This window comes from Echinops telfairi, unplaced genomic scaffold (genome assembly GCF_000313985.2).
Source record: "Echinops telfairi isolate 266 unplaced genomic scaffold, ASM31398v2 ScPeMD7_4;HRSCAF=17, whole genome shotgun sequence".
In the NCBI taxonomy this organism is placed as follows: Eukaryota; Metazoa; Chordata; class Mammalia; order Afrosoricida; family Tenrecidae; genus Echinops; species Echinops telfairi.
Window position 1 is genome coordinate 8459766 of NW_022103900.1, and position 15895 is coordinate 8475660.

General features: G+C 42.1%; 1 protein-coding gene and 1 pseudogene across 1 annotated transcript in view; one reads left to right on the top strand and one right to left on the bottom strand.

Annotated features, from left to right (window-relative positions):
* Window positions 1-1445: 1445 nt before the first annotated feature.
* The window catches only part of LOC101644888 (sodium channel protein type 1 subunit alpha), a 174133-nt gene continuing 159683 nt past the window's right edge, over window positions 1446-15895 (top strand). The window contains exon 1 of the mRNA XM_004703766.2: window positions 1446-1653. The gene's annotated coding sequence lies outside the window, so the exon portion shown is untranslated. The remainder of the gene's footprint in view (window positions 1654-15895) is intronic.
* On the bottom strand, window positions 13135-13235 carry LOC115873083 (annotated as a pseudogene).

Below are 15895 nucleotides of genomic sequence, written 5' to 3' on the forward strand. Positions count from 1 at the left end.
GTCCACCAATGGATAGGGCTTCCACCTATATTTTTATGAGGTGTAATTTAACCCCTAAGAGGTAGCACAAGGAAAATTACTGGAAAGTATTAATCCATTCATCATTAATTTGAACTTGTGCATGTCTAGATGCTATAAATTGATTCAGTTTAAAATACAGTATATACCACATAAAGTTTTTGGAGTCATCGTTTAGTAAGGATTTCCCATGGTCTTGGAATAACCTATGTGCATAGCTTTCATGTGTCTATAAATAGGCGATGTCTATTTGGAATTATAACATATTATTTCCATACTTAAACATAATGTTATGAACCTTGCTTTATGGAACTTGATTTTATGAACTTTACACCTGATTTTGTGACCCTTGAAAATAACATACTGAGTGAAGTCAGTCAGTCAGAAAAGAATAAACATTGTCTGAGCCCACTTAAATGACATGTTCCTAAAAAACAAATGTATTGACCGAAGTATACAGGCAAATTACCAGGGGTAGGTTGGAAGGAGGAAGAACAGGGCTTGTTGTTTATGAGATGTGAATTTCTGCTAAGGACAACAGAAATATTGGGAAACAGAGAATGGCATTGGATGAACAACATGATAAATAAAATTAGTGTCACTGCATTTTACACGTGAGGAATGTTGAAGTGGCAAATGTATTTAACACCAAACACTTAAATTGAACACCAAAAGGCTTTCTTATAATTCAACCTTAGGTCATGTCTACAGGATGGGGAATATATAAAGATAAAATAAAGCCTTAGGAATTTGGGGTGGGAAGGGAGTCTTGTTAAGCTCCAATTACAGGTAAGTTAAGTTTCCAAAGAAAACTCCTGGGACTTTCTCAAAGATACATGCTCATTAGTGTTGGCCTTGAATAACATATCTCCTCACTGTAGACTGTTGACTGTAATATAGACTCTAGTATTAAAACACAATGTTAACCATGAGACTAATGTCAAGTTGATCTCCAAGATGAAGCCTCAGATCCATAATAAGGGGACATCACATTTCATCCTGGTGGAGTAGACTAAAGCTTTGTTCACAAAACCTACAAGGTATAGAGGCAATGATGATTCGTCAATGCAATCTGCTAGCACCTTTCAATGAAAATAAAATGTGAAAACGATGCTGAAGCCCTTTGAGATGCTTGAAAATAACTGGGAGTGTTTTCCACCTTTGACTCGTGAGATGACTGGGATGATAGAATAATAGGAATGAAAGTAAGAGAGCCAACGCGAAGAAGGCAAAGGAAGAGGCTGGGAGCTGAGGTTGAGGACAGCTTGCTAATTCGGCTGCCCAGAGAGTATTTAAGGTTTGACCACTAGATGGCGATGGAATGTAAGGTGCTACCTCGCCTTTTTTTTTTTTTTTAAACAAGCTATTTGCTGATTTGTATTAGGTACCATAGAGTGAGGATGAAGCCGAGAGGATACTGCAGAGGTCTCCGGTGCATGTGTGTATGTGTGCGCGCGCGTGTGTTTGTGTGTGTGTGTGTCCGGCCCCAGTGAGACTGCAGCCCTTGTAAATACTTGGCCACCTTCTGTAAGAAGGCATCCGAACAATTGCAACTGAAGGAAGGCAGGTTGGGATCCTCTGCTCTTTGGGAGGTGCTTTTCCTCACTGCAGATGGGTCATTTTCCTTTTGATCAGGTAAGCCATCAGATTGCTTCATCTCGAGCCTAGGCTAATTTAAGGCCCGCTATGCCCTCGGAACGACAGCCGGTGGAAATGCAGTTTGGGCAGAGCAGGAAGTCCGTTTTTGTAGGTGAATTGGGACCCATCTGGCCCCCTCCTCCCTCTCTTCTCCTCCCCTGCCCCTCCCCCCTCCTCTCGCCACCTTTCCACTGAGCTGAAGTCAGGTTTGTTTTGCCGGTCAGCATTTTGATGCAAGATGGGTTCCTTTGCCCTGAAATAGCTTGGAAATGGGCCGGTTCTTGCCTTTGCTAGCTTCCATCCTAGTCAAGGTCTCTTTTGGAAGCCCCCACCCCACCCCGCCGCCCCCACACCCCCGTTCACCGGGGCTTTCGATGGACTGTGAATAGAGGTCATACTGTTCCTAAGGATGGAGCAAAATTAGATCTCCGTTTTAACCCCCCTGGAAGGAAGGAAAGCCGGCGGGCTGGGGCCGAAACCTAGCGTTGCAGGGACACTCAGCTTCTTCAAGCTGAACCTAGGCTTTTGGGATGGAATGCCTCGTGCCTTGTGGGGGAGGGGAAGACAGTGACACCCCCCCTCCCCCGTGACCCCTCTTGAACCCCACTGACAAAGTAGCTCGCGGGAAGTGGTTAAAAATCCTCCTTCCCATGCACGGAATGGCAAATGGGAAGGGCTGACTTACTTTTAATTAGACAGAGGTCACCATCAGCAATGATACTGCAGATGCGGCTCCGGGGTTCCCAGTGTGAACCGTCTTGCTTTCCCAAACAGCACCAGACCTCTAGCTGGGGGGACGTGAGGCTTTTCCAAAGGGCTTTGCATTCATGGAGCCCCTCTCTCCTACTTGTTTGAGGTATGTGTTTCAAGACAGCCCCCCACCCCCACCCTGTGTCCGCAAGCTGATTTCTGGTACTTCCTTTCCGTTCCCCTTCTGGGACTCATCGCCTGTGTGCACTTGGCTTTGAGACACCGCTCCTCCTCGGAGCGGTGGTGGGGGCTTTCTTCACGTGGCCAAGGAGCCGGTGGGAAGCCAGAGCAGGGTGTTTCCTGGCAGTATGTGCATGTGACTAAATATTTCGGAGGTGCAGACGCCAGCTTGCACATTGCCAAACGCTGTGCTATCACACCTATACAATGTGCCTGCCGCTTCGATGGTTCTGCAGGTTCCCGTGTGTTGCCGATGCGCTGGCGTAGTAACAGGGCACATTTCTCCAGGCGGCTTTGCAAAGCCTCCCAAGAGGATGGTGCCGAAGAGAAAGCGGAAAATTCCACGCTGGGGTTGGCGGGGCTTGCTTTGCTCCCTCTTGCCCCCCGCTGTGGGTGGCACACCTTTCCGGTTTGCTGCCATACCTGGCTCGCCAGGGTGATGCAACTGGGCGCTTCCGCAAGCCCCCAGGGGTTCGCACGTTTCCGCCCCCGCTTCCTCCTCCTCCTCCGAGCGCTTCCCAAGCTCCCTGCAAACCCGGCGTCGCCTTTGCGATCGCCAAGAAGCCGGCCGTCGCAGCTCGCTTAGAGGAGGAATGTTGCCATCCGGGCCTTCCTCCACCAAGCTCCTGGAAGAGAGTTGTAGATGGTGGCTATTTTAGGAACGTAATGAGTGGTCGGGGCGGGATGGCCACTGAGATTTACGGGAAAACAATGTCGCCCGGAGGGTGAAGTAACGTTATACTGCACCCGTCGCTGTCCTCGTCGTCGCTGGTTATCCCGCTGGAACCCAGCCTTGGAGTTCGTGTTCCTTAAACTCGGGGCAACTCATGTGTGGGCTTTGTTTTGGTTTGGTTTTCTCGTCCCCTTCCTAAGACTTGTCAGATTTTTCAAATATCTATTTAGGAGACCGCTACATCCATAATGCTCAGACTGGTTTAAAAAAAAAAGTAGCCCAGTGGATTGTGGGATCCTAATGTCCATCCTTCACGGGGCTCCTTCTTGCGGGGGAAATTTGCCATCTGGAGACTCATTTATTAAGGCCATTTCCCTTTAAGGCAAGAGAGGGGTTCTCCAACCAGGGGGTCGAGGTCCACCCGGTGGAGGCCTAATTAATTATACAGTCTCCAAGGAGGCACAGGGACAGAGCCAACGCTCAGCCTCATTTAGGGGACACGGGGCAAAGGACAGAAGGAAAGGCAGTCCCATGAGGGTGGCCAGGGGGAAGCATCTCGGCTCCTTGCTCAGGACAGTCACAGAGAATTAAGGAGGGAAAGCCTACTCGGGTTTTTAAAAATTTCCTTATCTTTAAATTCTAGGTTTCCATGAACTGTTCCATTACGAGAGAAACTTCTCTGGGTGTTGCTGGAGAGGACTGGAATAATGGGAGGTGGCGGGGAGGGGGCGAGATAGAACACAGAGACCAGCTAGTTCCCATGATAGTTGATAGAAGGCTGACACGTAGAACCAACCAACGAAACGAACTGTCGTCCAGCGATTCTGCCTCAAAGGTTCTCACAGAAGCTTAGACAGGGTGCACAGGCAAGTTGTTGGTTTCTCCTACAGGGTCTGGAGAGGCTGAAGGAGGAACTCTCCACTTCTCTCTTACAGAGAGCAGAGGCTGACACCCCCACTCCGTTTCTTGGAAAGAGGTGGGGGATGAGATTCACAGTGAGAAAGTGAAGCTATTGTAATCACCACTCTGGGGGGCGGGAGGAGGCAATGGAGCTGTGAATTGTGGAGTAATGCCTTCCCTTTGAAATTCAACTTCGTCAATTAAGCAGGCTTCACAGCTCAATTTAGATTCAACCAGTTTGGGGGTGGTAGGTGCTGTGGAGTGGATGCCCACTCAGAGGGAATCCAGGTGACCAACTGGATTGGAATTGGCCCAGAAGGTTTATGGGCTGCAGTTTGGGGAGTCGATTGACAGGTCTTTCTCCCTTGGATGTGCTGGCTGGGGCCGAGCCACCAGCCCCTCTAGCTGCTTTAGTGACGGTGCCTCCCCTTTGGGCTACAGGATGGGGGAAAGACATTTAGTCTCAGAGCAGGAGACAAATTCAACCGTATCTTCCTCAACCGTTCCAACATTTGGACTCAACATTTTCTCTCTTCCCATTTCCCCAGCCGTTTCATGTCACAAAGACATGTAGTGCTTACAGGGTCCCTGCCGCTATCCTCAGCAACACAAGCCACCTCAGAGAGATAGCATGTTAGCTGCAGACCACCATGAAATGAATCACATGAAAAGTACTGTGGATTTCCAGTGCATGCAAAAGTTCTGTTTGTACTGTCCTGTAGTCTAATATGTATGAAATAGCATCAGGTGCCAGTTTGAAATATGGTGAGCATCACCAAGGTGTGACACAGACACAAACCTATTGGGAAGATGGCATGGACACACTTACTCCAAACCCGGGTACCACGGACGTTCCATTCGTTACCAAATAAACACACAGAACCTCCGTATCTGTGAAGGATCATAACACCAAACATGCCGAGACTTTACCAATATCTCATTTAATACGAGGAGGTAGGTACTGTTTTAAAATCCATTTTATATATGAGGAAACTAAGATACAAGGAGATGCATTCCATAATTATAACTTGGGAAATCTGGCCACAGAGTCTGCTACTACTGACTGTTCTTTGTGACCCCGGTGAGGGTGAGGCTACAACAGCTTCTACCAGAGGTCAAGACTCAGATTGTGGTTGTGTGCAGTTCTGGGCACATTGTCAGCTGTGACTCATAAGCTCCCTTACACACCAATTCCGCAATATTTTGGTTCAGAATGATTCCTTAAATCTGTTGATGGGGTTGCTAACTGCAAGGTCAGCTGTTGAAAACTAGCAGCCCCTCCTCAGGAGAAAGATGAGGCTTTCTGTTCCTGTGAAGAATTACATCCTCAGAAACCCACCGGGTCAGTTGTGCTCTGGCCTGTAGCGTTGCCATGAGATATAGGTGCTGGACTAGGCGGAATTCAACAATATTCCTCCCTACATGGAAGGAAGTGGGGGCGGAGTGGGGACCAGCCGGGCCTCACAGAGTCTTGGAATGTGTCTGAAGGACCGAAGTGCAGTGGCCTTTACAAGAAGTTTCTGGGTTCGGGACCAGATCTGTTGCTAACCACGTTTCTAAGGATTTGTAAGTCAACTGAAATGGGTGCATCTGGCTCATAGGCAGAATCACCTTGATGGCAGTGAATTTTGAATGTTAGTGAAAGAAAAGGCTCAGAGACCTTTCCATGATTTAAAGACAGCATGTGCAGCAGCTGAAGGTGATCTGGGAGTTGGTCCCATTGTTTCCAATCGAGGGCAAATGTATGTGACACCGAAGGGCAAGTGCTAGTTGCCTGTAAATAGGACATTTGGAAACCAGAGAGTGCATGTTTAAGAACAAGAAATCAAGAAAAAATTTCAAGTAAATTTGTCTTTTTCCAAGTTGAAAATTTCCAGTTAAAAAAAAAAAGTAAATCAGTTGTTTTCAGATCAACCCAGTTTTAACAGTGTTTATAGTTATGTCCCCCTGGAGCCCTGCTGGTGTAGTGGTTGCGAGTTGCCCTGCGATCCACATGTACGGCAGTTCAAAGCCACCAGCAACTCCTAAGGAGAAAGACTGGACGTCCTACTCTCCAAAACAGTTTATAGTCTCAGAAACCCTGGGTGGGGGGCGAGTTGCGGGGGTTCACTGTGTGTCAGTATTGAACTTGACTGCAGTGAGCTTGGTGTGGGGTGAAGCTATATGCCAGATGCACTGGTGGCTCAATGGTTAAGTTGATCAACTGCTATCCAAGAAAGGACAGGCCTGCTGTGCTTTGTGAGATGGAAATGAGTCAGGGTTGACTGGAAGCTACCTAACAACAGCAGAGCTTTGTAAAAATGGCCCAGCTCCTAAAATAGAGTACAATTGGTTCAAAAATGCTTAACATACGATGGGGGGGGGGGGTCTATTTGAGTAAGATTAGTGGGTTGGCTGATAGAAAATATTAGCCGAAAGTAAGAACAAAAACTGCCACTCCATTAATCTTACGAATACTTAAGAATCACTGTGTGTGCTGTCTAGTTGAGTCTGACTCGTAGTGGCTCCACAGGACAGAGTAGGAAACCCCGGGGTTTCCTAGGAAGAAACCTTTATGGAGAAGATTGCTGGGCAGGCCTCTCCTCCTTTGGAGACTCTGATGGATATTCACCCCATACCTCTCAGCGAGCTGCCAGATATTGTGCCAGCAATGCTCTTTAAGAACTGCCCCTCCTGAAATACCATAGGGATGAGGTACTTGGGGATTATCAAAGGCTGATACGTTTAATTAATCATTGGTAACGAGCTGTTTCACCTGATGAACCATAAGTAAACACCAAAGCCACTGGCTTCAGGTTGACTCTGACTCAGAGTGACTCACATGGGGCAGACAGGGTGGATCTGCTCCTTAGGGCTTCCAAGACTGTACATCTTTAGAGAAACAGGCAGCCCTGTCATCTTTCTCCCGAGGAGTGACGTGCAGGTTTGAACCTCTGCCCTTTCGGTTAGCAGTCCGATCCACTGAAGATCAAGGGCCATTCTAATTTATCAACTCATGGTTATAGTACTCACCAGTTCCTGGGGCAGTAATCAAATGTAAAATGACAGCCATGAAAGATGCTATGATAAACACAAATCAGGTTTGGGCCCACAAAGGGGGAGACATCAAACCTTATCAGAGGGATGAGGGAAATGACATTGAATAAAGGGCAGAGAGGAATTGACTGCCCAGTGAGTGCCGGGGCATGGCTTGGTCAGGGGGCAGCTTCTACTGATGGTTAGAATAGCCCTGGGAGAGACCCTGCAATGGGCTGGAGCAAGAGGTGCTTGAGGGAAGCGAGGACGCAGTTCTAGGAGTATATGTAAAGAGAGAGGAAGATGGTGACGAGAGGGAGGGGGATAAGTAACGGGCACTGAGGTCACCAATCTGGACATCTTGAGTCTGCTGCCCTGGTCTGGACACACAAGGTGCTCAGAGGGGCTTGGAACAAATCATGGGCTGCAAATGAACTCATAGGAATAGGATTTGAAAATATTATGGTAACATATACATGTCATAATCAGGGCTTCAAACACATTCATTCCAGTTGCACCTGTATATACTGGATCAGAATCTACATTTTAGCAAGAACCAGGGCATTGATAGATATATAAGAACATATATATTCAAAATTGAATTAAGCTTTTTCTCTTATGAATTATTTATAAGAAACTTCTTTACATTATTGTGCATGCCTTTCTGAACTTACACGAGTATGGTCCATGCACTTAATAATCTATATGATAAGTCGATTTTGTTTCACAAATACATCTGGATGCAAACTAAAAAACTAAAGATACAAGGGTGCCAATCAAGTTGGGTCCATTGTCTTTAACTGTACATATGAGTGTTAAAATACAATGAACAAGTAAGATCGAAGTTACTAGCTGATAAGTCATTTTTGGCTGTTGATGGCATTGATATTGTTATATTATTACTAAAAGTGGTTTCACATATCTCTATCTTCCACTCTTTGGATGACAGGAAGTTCACATATATGTTAATGGTTTAATAAAGGCGATTAGTTGGGTCTCTGTTAAAAGGCATGGTAATTAACAAAGTGAGCTGCAGCAAAATGAAGGTGACATTGACTCCACCACTGTGCTCAATGTCGTGTTTATGTCTGAATCTTTCCGTCTACTCAGCTATCACTCTTATTTTTGTCCATGGAAAAAAGTGACTAAAAGGACATTAGAATTGAAAATGAATGGAGAATTTATAAATGAATTCATTTAAAAGTGTTTCAGTTAGCAACTGTGACTAAGTTCAATCAATTTGAGTGTAAGCACAATGTCTTGGAAAGATATTAAAACTCACCGAGTTCAAGGATCAGTAAAATGTATACTGAAAAAATAACATCAAAGCACAGTATGTGTGTGCAAGTGGCCTGCACCTCAAACATTTTTTGCTATTTTCAGTTCAATTGTTTACATGCTTGGGAGGAGCTCAGGTAAAGGAAATGTCGAGAAAGTGAACATCAGGTTCGTCAAGTTTGGGTCATGAATTTTACCCCCTTAATCAAGGGTAGTGTGACCCCCTTGAGGAATCAGTCCTGATGGCACGGAGATCAAAGTGCTCAACTACCACTTGGAAGGTCGGTGGTTCGTACCCACCAGCTCTCCCTGGGGTGTCTGTTTCTGTAGAGATGACCACATTGGAAATCCTATCAGGCAGTTCTTCTGGTCTCTGCAGGACTTCTGGGAGCTGGGGTTGACTCCAGGGCCCTGGGTTTGGATTTTCTGGTTGGCTCCTCTGACCGACAGCCTCATCAAACTATTCTCAACTAGGAACATTCATTTTCTTTTCCCAACAAAATTGAAAATCCAAAACACTCTTACTATACAAAGTCAGAAGAAAGATGAGCCATTCTTTTGGTCTTCTGTTTAGGTGGCCAATTAGTTGTTAGAGAGCTATTAGATGCCATTTTGAGCAATATTTAATTATTTGCAAACATTGCTGAGGACATAGAGTATATGACATTTATAAAAAAATAGATATATTTTTTTTGCTCAGAAATAACACTAGAAAGAAATGTAATGGTCATCTCTTGTTGATGGGATAAGGATTTTTATTTTCTTTATTATTTTAAAAATCATTTTATTAGGGGCTCATACAACTCTTATGAGAATCCATACATACATCAATTGTGTAAAGCACATTTGTACATTCATTGCCTTCATCATTCTCATAACTTTTGCTCTCCATGTAGGCCCCTGGCATCAGCTCCTCATTTTCCCCCTCCCTCCCCGCTCCCCCCTCACGAACCCTTGATAATTTATAAATTATTATTTTGTCATGTCTTACACTGTCCAATGTCTCCCTTCACTCACTTTTCTGGGGAGGGGGTTATATGTAGATCTTTGTCATCAGTTCCCCCTTTCCACCCACCCTCCATTTAAAAAAAATTTTTATAAGTAGCATGTCACATCTGATTTTTCCTTACAATAAAAGTAATACATATTTGTTACTTAAAGCACAAAAGAAAATACAGTATATAATTAAATAACCCTTATATTTCTTCACAAATTGCCATTACTAATAATTTATTTTATTTCCAACAGCAATATTTTTAATATTTTAAACAAATACTCTAAAAATAAGAATGTGTTACTTAAAAAGTCAGAATAAAAATGAATGCACATTATTTTTTAAATGGATATGGGTAAAGTTTACTTAGTATGAAGCTATTCACTATATACCTAATAAAAATAGTAAAAACTCCCTGACTGAAGAAGAATGTTAATGTTTTAATGGTATCACTGAAAATATTAATTAAATTTACCTGTAATCCCTATATAATTAGATTGTAAAATTCTGAAAATTATATATGAATATGTGAGTTGGGGCAGGGATAAAATATAAAATTAATTTTACTAGATAGCAATCTCTTCCTAGATACTGTTATTTGGTAGTCTGACTTCTCCATTAATCAGCTAAATTGTAGGAATTTCATCTAGTATTTACAAAGCATCAATGACTTGCAATGGTTTGTATCAGTAATGATTGACCAAACATTGAGGAATAAAGACCACTCAAAAACAACAGCAATAAAACCTCTAAATATTGACAATATGTGCATAAATGTATAAATGACAACACCAAAGCAATCTAACTGGTAAAATAAAGTTATAAGATTGTTAAATGAAATAGTTACAAGAGAAAACCAATAATTAGTAATATTGAATCAAAGTAGTGGAGTAGATAATGAATCATTTTTTTAACATTAAAAGATATTTATGTAATAATAAAACATTCATGGAAGCAGCAATGAGAAAATCAAATGACATAGTTCATTTGACAAATCCACTACAAAAGTTCTTTTATAATGTTAAAAAGCAAAAATGTCATTTTGAACACTTAGGTAAGAAACACCTTACATAATTCATTTTCTTTTAAAAAATTCATTTAATTGTGAATTGAGTGAGTGTTTACATTGTACATTATCAGTTTTACAGTAAACAATTCATACATATTTTTTTTCATATCATTGATTTATCCCTTCCATGAGCCAATCATCTCAAATGTATACTGGTGGCCAGTGGTGGGTTATGAGTTGTTGTGTCTTGTGTAACCGCAAGGCCAGCAGTTGGCAGCTACCGGCTGCTCTGTGACAGAAAGATGAGCCTTTGTGCTCCTGTTAAGATTTACAGTCTCAAAAACCCAAAGCGACTGTTCCACCCTGTCCTATGAAGTCACTATGAGTCAAAGTTGACTTTGGGGGTGGGGGGGCTGTGTGTGGACATTTGTATGCAAAAGTTGGACAATAAATAAGGAAGATTGAATAAGAATTGTTCCATTGAATTACAGTATTGGTAAAGATTATTGAATATACCATGGGTTTTTATAAGAATGAACAAAACTGTTTTGGACGAGTACAACCAGAATGTTCTTCCAAAGAGAGGATGGCAAGCACTGGACAGGTTATCAGGAAGGACAGTCCCAGGCCATCACGTTTGGCCCTAGAGGCTCCGTGAAAAGTAACAAGGCCCTCAGTGGGATGAACTGGCATAGTAGCGGCAACAATGGGCTCAGCGTAGCAGCAAGTGTGACTCGGACCCAGGTCCAGGTTGGGTCTCATTGTACTGTGTGTAGAGTCATGATGAGTTGGAACTGCCTTAAGGAAACCCAACAGCAACAAGCTCTCAGAAACTGAGAAAATAAAATTCTGTTTCCAAAAGCCATCCACTTGGGGTATTCCTTTTATGACAGCATTAGTTAACTAGACTCTAAGTAACCAAATGTAGATATTTTAAAACAAATATTAAGCATTTTAAAGTCAAAGAGAACAATGAAAGATAAAGAACCAAGAACTCAGAGTTTCCAACGGTGTACATAGAGAGGAAGGGAGACTAAGATAATAATATGACATAAAATACAGCAATCTTAGGAATTCGCTAGATTTGAAAATCCTGGAAAGAGTTACTTCGAGACTTGACAAATGCTACTAGGCAGCAGATTCGATATTGCCCTGGAATGTGATACGCCATTAGAAAAGCCCAGTGGTATTTTGGGCTATGTGTGTCAGTGTGTTAGGACAAAAACCAAAGAGCCAACAGACTGGTTTCAGGTCGAGCATTCCAGAATTGTAGTGGCACCTGGACCTTGCCGTTTCAGGTTGCAGGTGATTTGAGGCATCTGGAAGATGGCACACCGATATTTAAAGCATTTCAAGGATCATAGGTAAACTTCTTTGAAGTAACAGCGCTTTTTGAAGAAATTCCAATAAAGAATATTTGGGTATAGTAAGAAGAGCTAAGTAGAAGCCAATATGCAAATAAAAAGAAAAGGGATAATTCCCATGAAACTGTCAATGGAATAACTAAGAATGGGGCCCCAGCTCCCTCACCTCTGGGCCAGGTCTTATTTTGCTAGTTCTTCCTCTCTCTTTTCTTCATTCCTAAGAGTTTTATTTTACCCTCTATTTTTGCATATGGTTTCCATTTATACCCCTCTTTGCATTCAGTGGGTTATGGAAAAAATACTGTTAAAATCATGTCCTGTATATGTTCATGATCTTCGGTGCATATAGGATTTAATTTTTTTGCATTGCATGTTGTTTATTGATAAACCTTTTTGACTTGTACATTTAACACAATATTCCTTCTAAATTGAAACACTTTTAATATTATACCTTAAAGCTGACATTTTCTGCCAAGTTCTGCAATAGCTGAAGAATACATAAGTACATATTTTTTTCACTTGATGATACAACACACAAATGCTGATGACATAGAATCTCCTATCACTGTTCTCTCATTTACATTCAAAAGCTTGGTGAATCCAGAAGAACCCCTGCAATCCCTTCTAGCCTGCACGCTTTAATAGTATTTCTTTTTTTTTTAATTTTTATTTTTGGATGATTTTTCAAAAATCATTTTATTGGGGGCTCTTACAGCTATTCTAACAATCCATACATCCATTGTGTCAACACATTTGTACATACGTTACCATCATCCTTTTCAAAACATTTTCTTTCTACTTGAGCCCTTGGTATCAGCTCTTTAAAAAAATTTTTTCCAATAGTTTATTCCAACCCATTTGTTCTTTTATACTCTAAAACATCTTCATTATGTTGCTTGATGAGAGGGGCCAACCGTAAGCCACTGGTGCCCAAGGCCAGTCTAAGGATCAGCACATCAGGTTTGCTAATTGTCAGCTCTGAATGTGGACCTTCCACCCACTGCGAGAAGGCTCAGGGGTCAGCAGCAGGGGGGACGGGGTACAGTCAGGGAACGCTGGGTTTAACTGAAACATGCGCGACCCCTGAAACTGTCCTAACGTGGCTTTCAGCACGGATTTTCCACAGACCGCCTTGGGCTCCCTGAGAGTCCTTCAGAGGTACTTCCATAGTAATACAAAAGTATTGGTCTTTTTTCTCTGTAGCGACTTTTTCAGTAATGATGCACAAGCAATGACAACTTCTAGCCAATTGAGACCCCAAAGCAGTGACACGGAAACATACCCGTAGCCATCGGATTTTTATTTCATATTTTTTAAAACTATGGGACGCTTCACGAGTTTGCATGCCAGCCGTGCGCAGGGGCCGCGCTGATCTTCTCTGTATCGCTCCAATTTCCATGCCAAAGCGAGCACTGGTTGTTGCATTTTTAATTGGAACTCGTCCCCAGTAAAAATTAAGCAAATGAAAAGGCCAGTTTCACTAATGTCATGAATGATGGTATATTAATTAGCAATATTGTTTGATCCACACCATTGTCACCGTTCGTCACACCTTTTCAATATTCCAGTATTGTAATGGAGGCACATGTAAAGAACTCCGCCACGTGCCAAGTACAGTAGCGGCTGTCGCAGGTGCGACTGCTTAAGCTAGAAGCTGAACTAGTCTCGTTGTTATCCGTTTTTACTTGAAAGAATGTCTGATAGGAAAATTAGGATTATCTGGACTCGGATATTTGGCAGACAAATTTTTCAAAAGTAAACAATGTAAGCCTATCATATTAAAGCAAAAACAAACAAACAAAAAATGTGGACATATTTGTTGCCAAAGAAAAAATTTGAGCTTTTAAGAGAAAACTCACATTTCGGAAGATCTGAATTTGCCACCATGAGCTCAGCAATTTCCTAGTATTAAAGGGTTTCTTGTTTGCATTACTGATGATATCAACAGATAGATACTCAAATAATGTTTCAATATTTGGAACATCTCAGTAACTTAGAAATTCATATTTCACAAGTAAGCTATGTATAGTGATACAAAATCATTCATGGGTAACAGATCCACTAAAAGTGCAAGACAGACCATGGATTTAAGTTAAACAGATTATTACAAATGTATTAATATAGTTCATGTGCAAGTCCGGGTTGACTAGAGAAACAAATTTATACACTCATATGTGTATAAGAAAGAGCTTATATAAAAGAGTAATTTTATATTAAGAAAACATCCCAGCCCAGTCCAGATCAAGTCCATAAGTCCGATATTAACCCATATGTCTGAGACCAGTCCATAAATTCCTCTTTAGACTCACGCAACACATACAAAGGAAGATCACAGGCCAGTGGGTGGAAAGTCTTGTGGACCCAGTGGTGGTGGAAGCATCTTAGAGCTGGCATGAGTCTCCACCAGCTGGAGGAGTGGCTCCAGCTCTAAGGCTCTGGCTGCCATCAGCATATCTCCATGTTTCTTGTCAACAGGAAGACCCATACCAGGGCAGAGATGCTTCCACCTCCACTGGCTGCCACCAGCGTGGCTCCATGTGGCTTGTCAACAGGAATGTGTAACAGAGAGTGAGTGTGTGTCCCATATCCAGGCAGGAAGACAAGAGTTCCCAAAATCCTCAGGAGAAACCCATGCCCACACAGAGGTCTCATTGGCTATGGCCTGATTGACAGGCTAGACTCCACCACTTTGTACATTGACAGGAGATTATGTAACTGCCATAGTTCAGATCCCTCTTGTCAAGTTTTGGCAGAGTATCCAAGAGTGGTATTTACAACATGTAAATATGTACTTTTCAACTATAAATTTATGTAAAGCCAGATTTTCTTCATATTCTTCAACTATATATAAATCTTATAGATTGAATCTATAAGTAGATTTAAAAGCCTGCATTAAGCCAAATTGCTTATAGATTGGCAAAAACATAAAACAATGTCACTCTTCTCATTTATTGTTTTAGAGATTTGGTTGACTTTTATTTAACATGATGTTTATGGTAATATGTTATTTGTGTGTTATTTTTATTGGTAAATGAGTTAAAATGTGTCATGATTCCTCAATTTACACTTCTAATATAGTAAACATCAATTTAGTGACACATGAACGAAGCTATGTGACATCTTCAATAGTATTACAAGTATATAAAGGTCCTATGACCATAAATTTATAATACAGCAATGATGGAATTGATAATTTACCAAATTCTGTGATGTCTGCTACACTATAGACAGGTATTAGTTAGAATTATGATAATGTAGATAATTGAGTCCCTTAAAGTTATATTGGATAGAGAAAATAGTCACATTATACAAGTTAGTAAATCATTATGAGCTACATGTATTCATTTAGTATAGTGAATTCTAGTAAAAGTGGCTACAAATAGTAAAGTAAATCAGCACATCATAAATGATGTTACAATACTCTCATTGGTTTCATCATCCTTTCATCATCCTTCAATGGAAACAATTTGAGTTTCAACTGGAAGCTTTTGATAGGAGTCCTGGTGGCATAGTGGCTACACATAGGACTGCTAACTACAAAGTCAGCAGTTCAAAACCACCAGTCCCTTCATGGGAAAAAGACAAAGCTTTCTACTCCCATATGGAGTTACAGTCTCCAAATCCATTGGATCACTATAAGTCAACAGTGAGTGAGTGAGTGATCTCTTTCTAAATACTCGCTATGTAGAATCTGCCCTCCAGAATGCTACTCGTGCCTGGCTAGCATTTCAAATCTCCACTGTTTAAAAGTGGTGAGCGATGTCCTGAGGTCAACTGAATTTCTTTAGGGTGACCAGCTTCCATGAGTGGACTATCCCATGGTTTTATCCCCTGGTCGACTCTCCTATCATTTGCTCTGTAGAACTAATTGCTTTTCTGACTATTCCACAATCTCTCTCCTTGAAGAGACATGACCTTCTACAAATATAATTAAGTGTGTGTGTGTGTGTGTGTGTGTGTGTGTGTGTGTGTGTGTTGGTCGTGGCCAGTATAGACTCTGCCATAACACCTTTTACGCTGTATTGTGCTCTCTGTCCCCCTCTTGTCCTGCACCTTCTTTGCAGAGTGGTACAGAG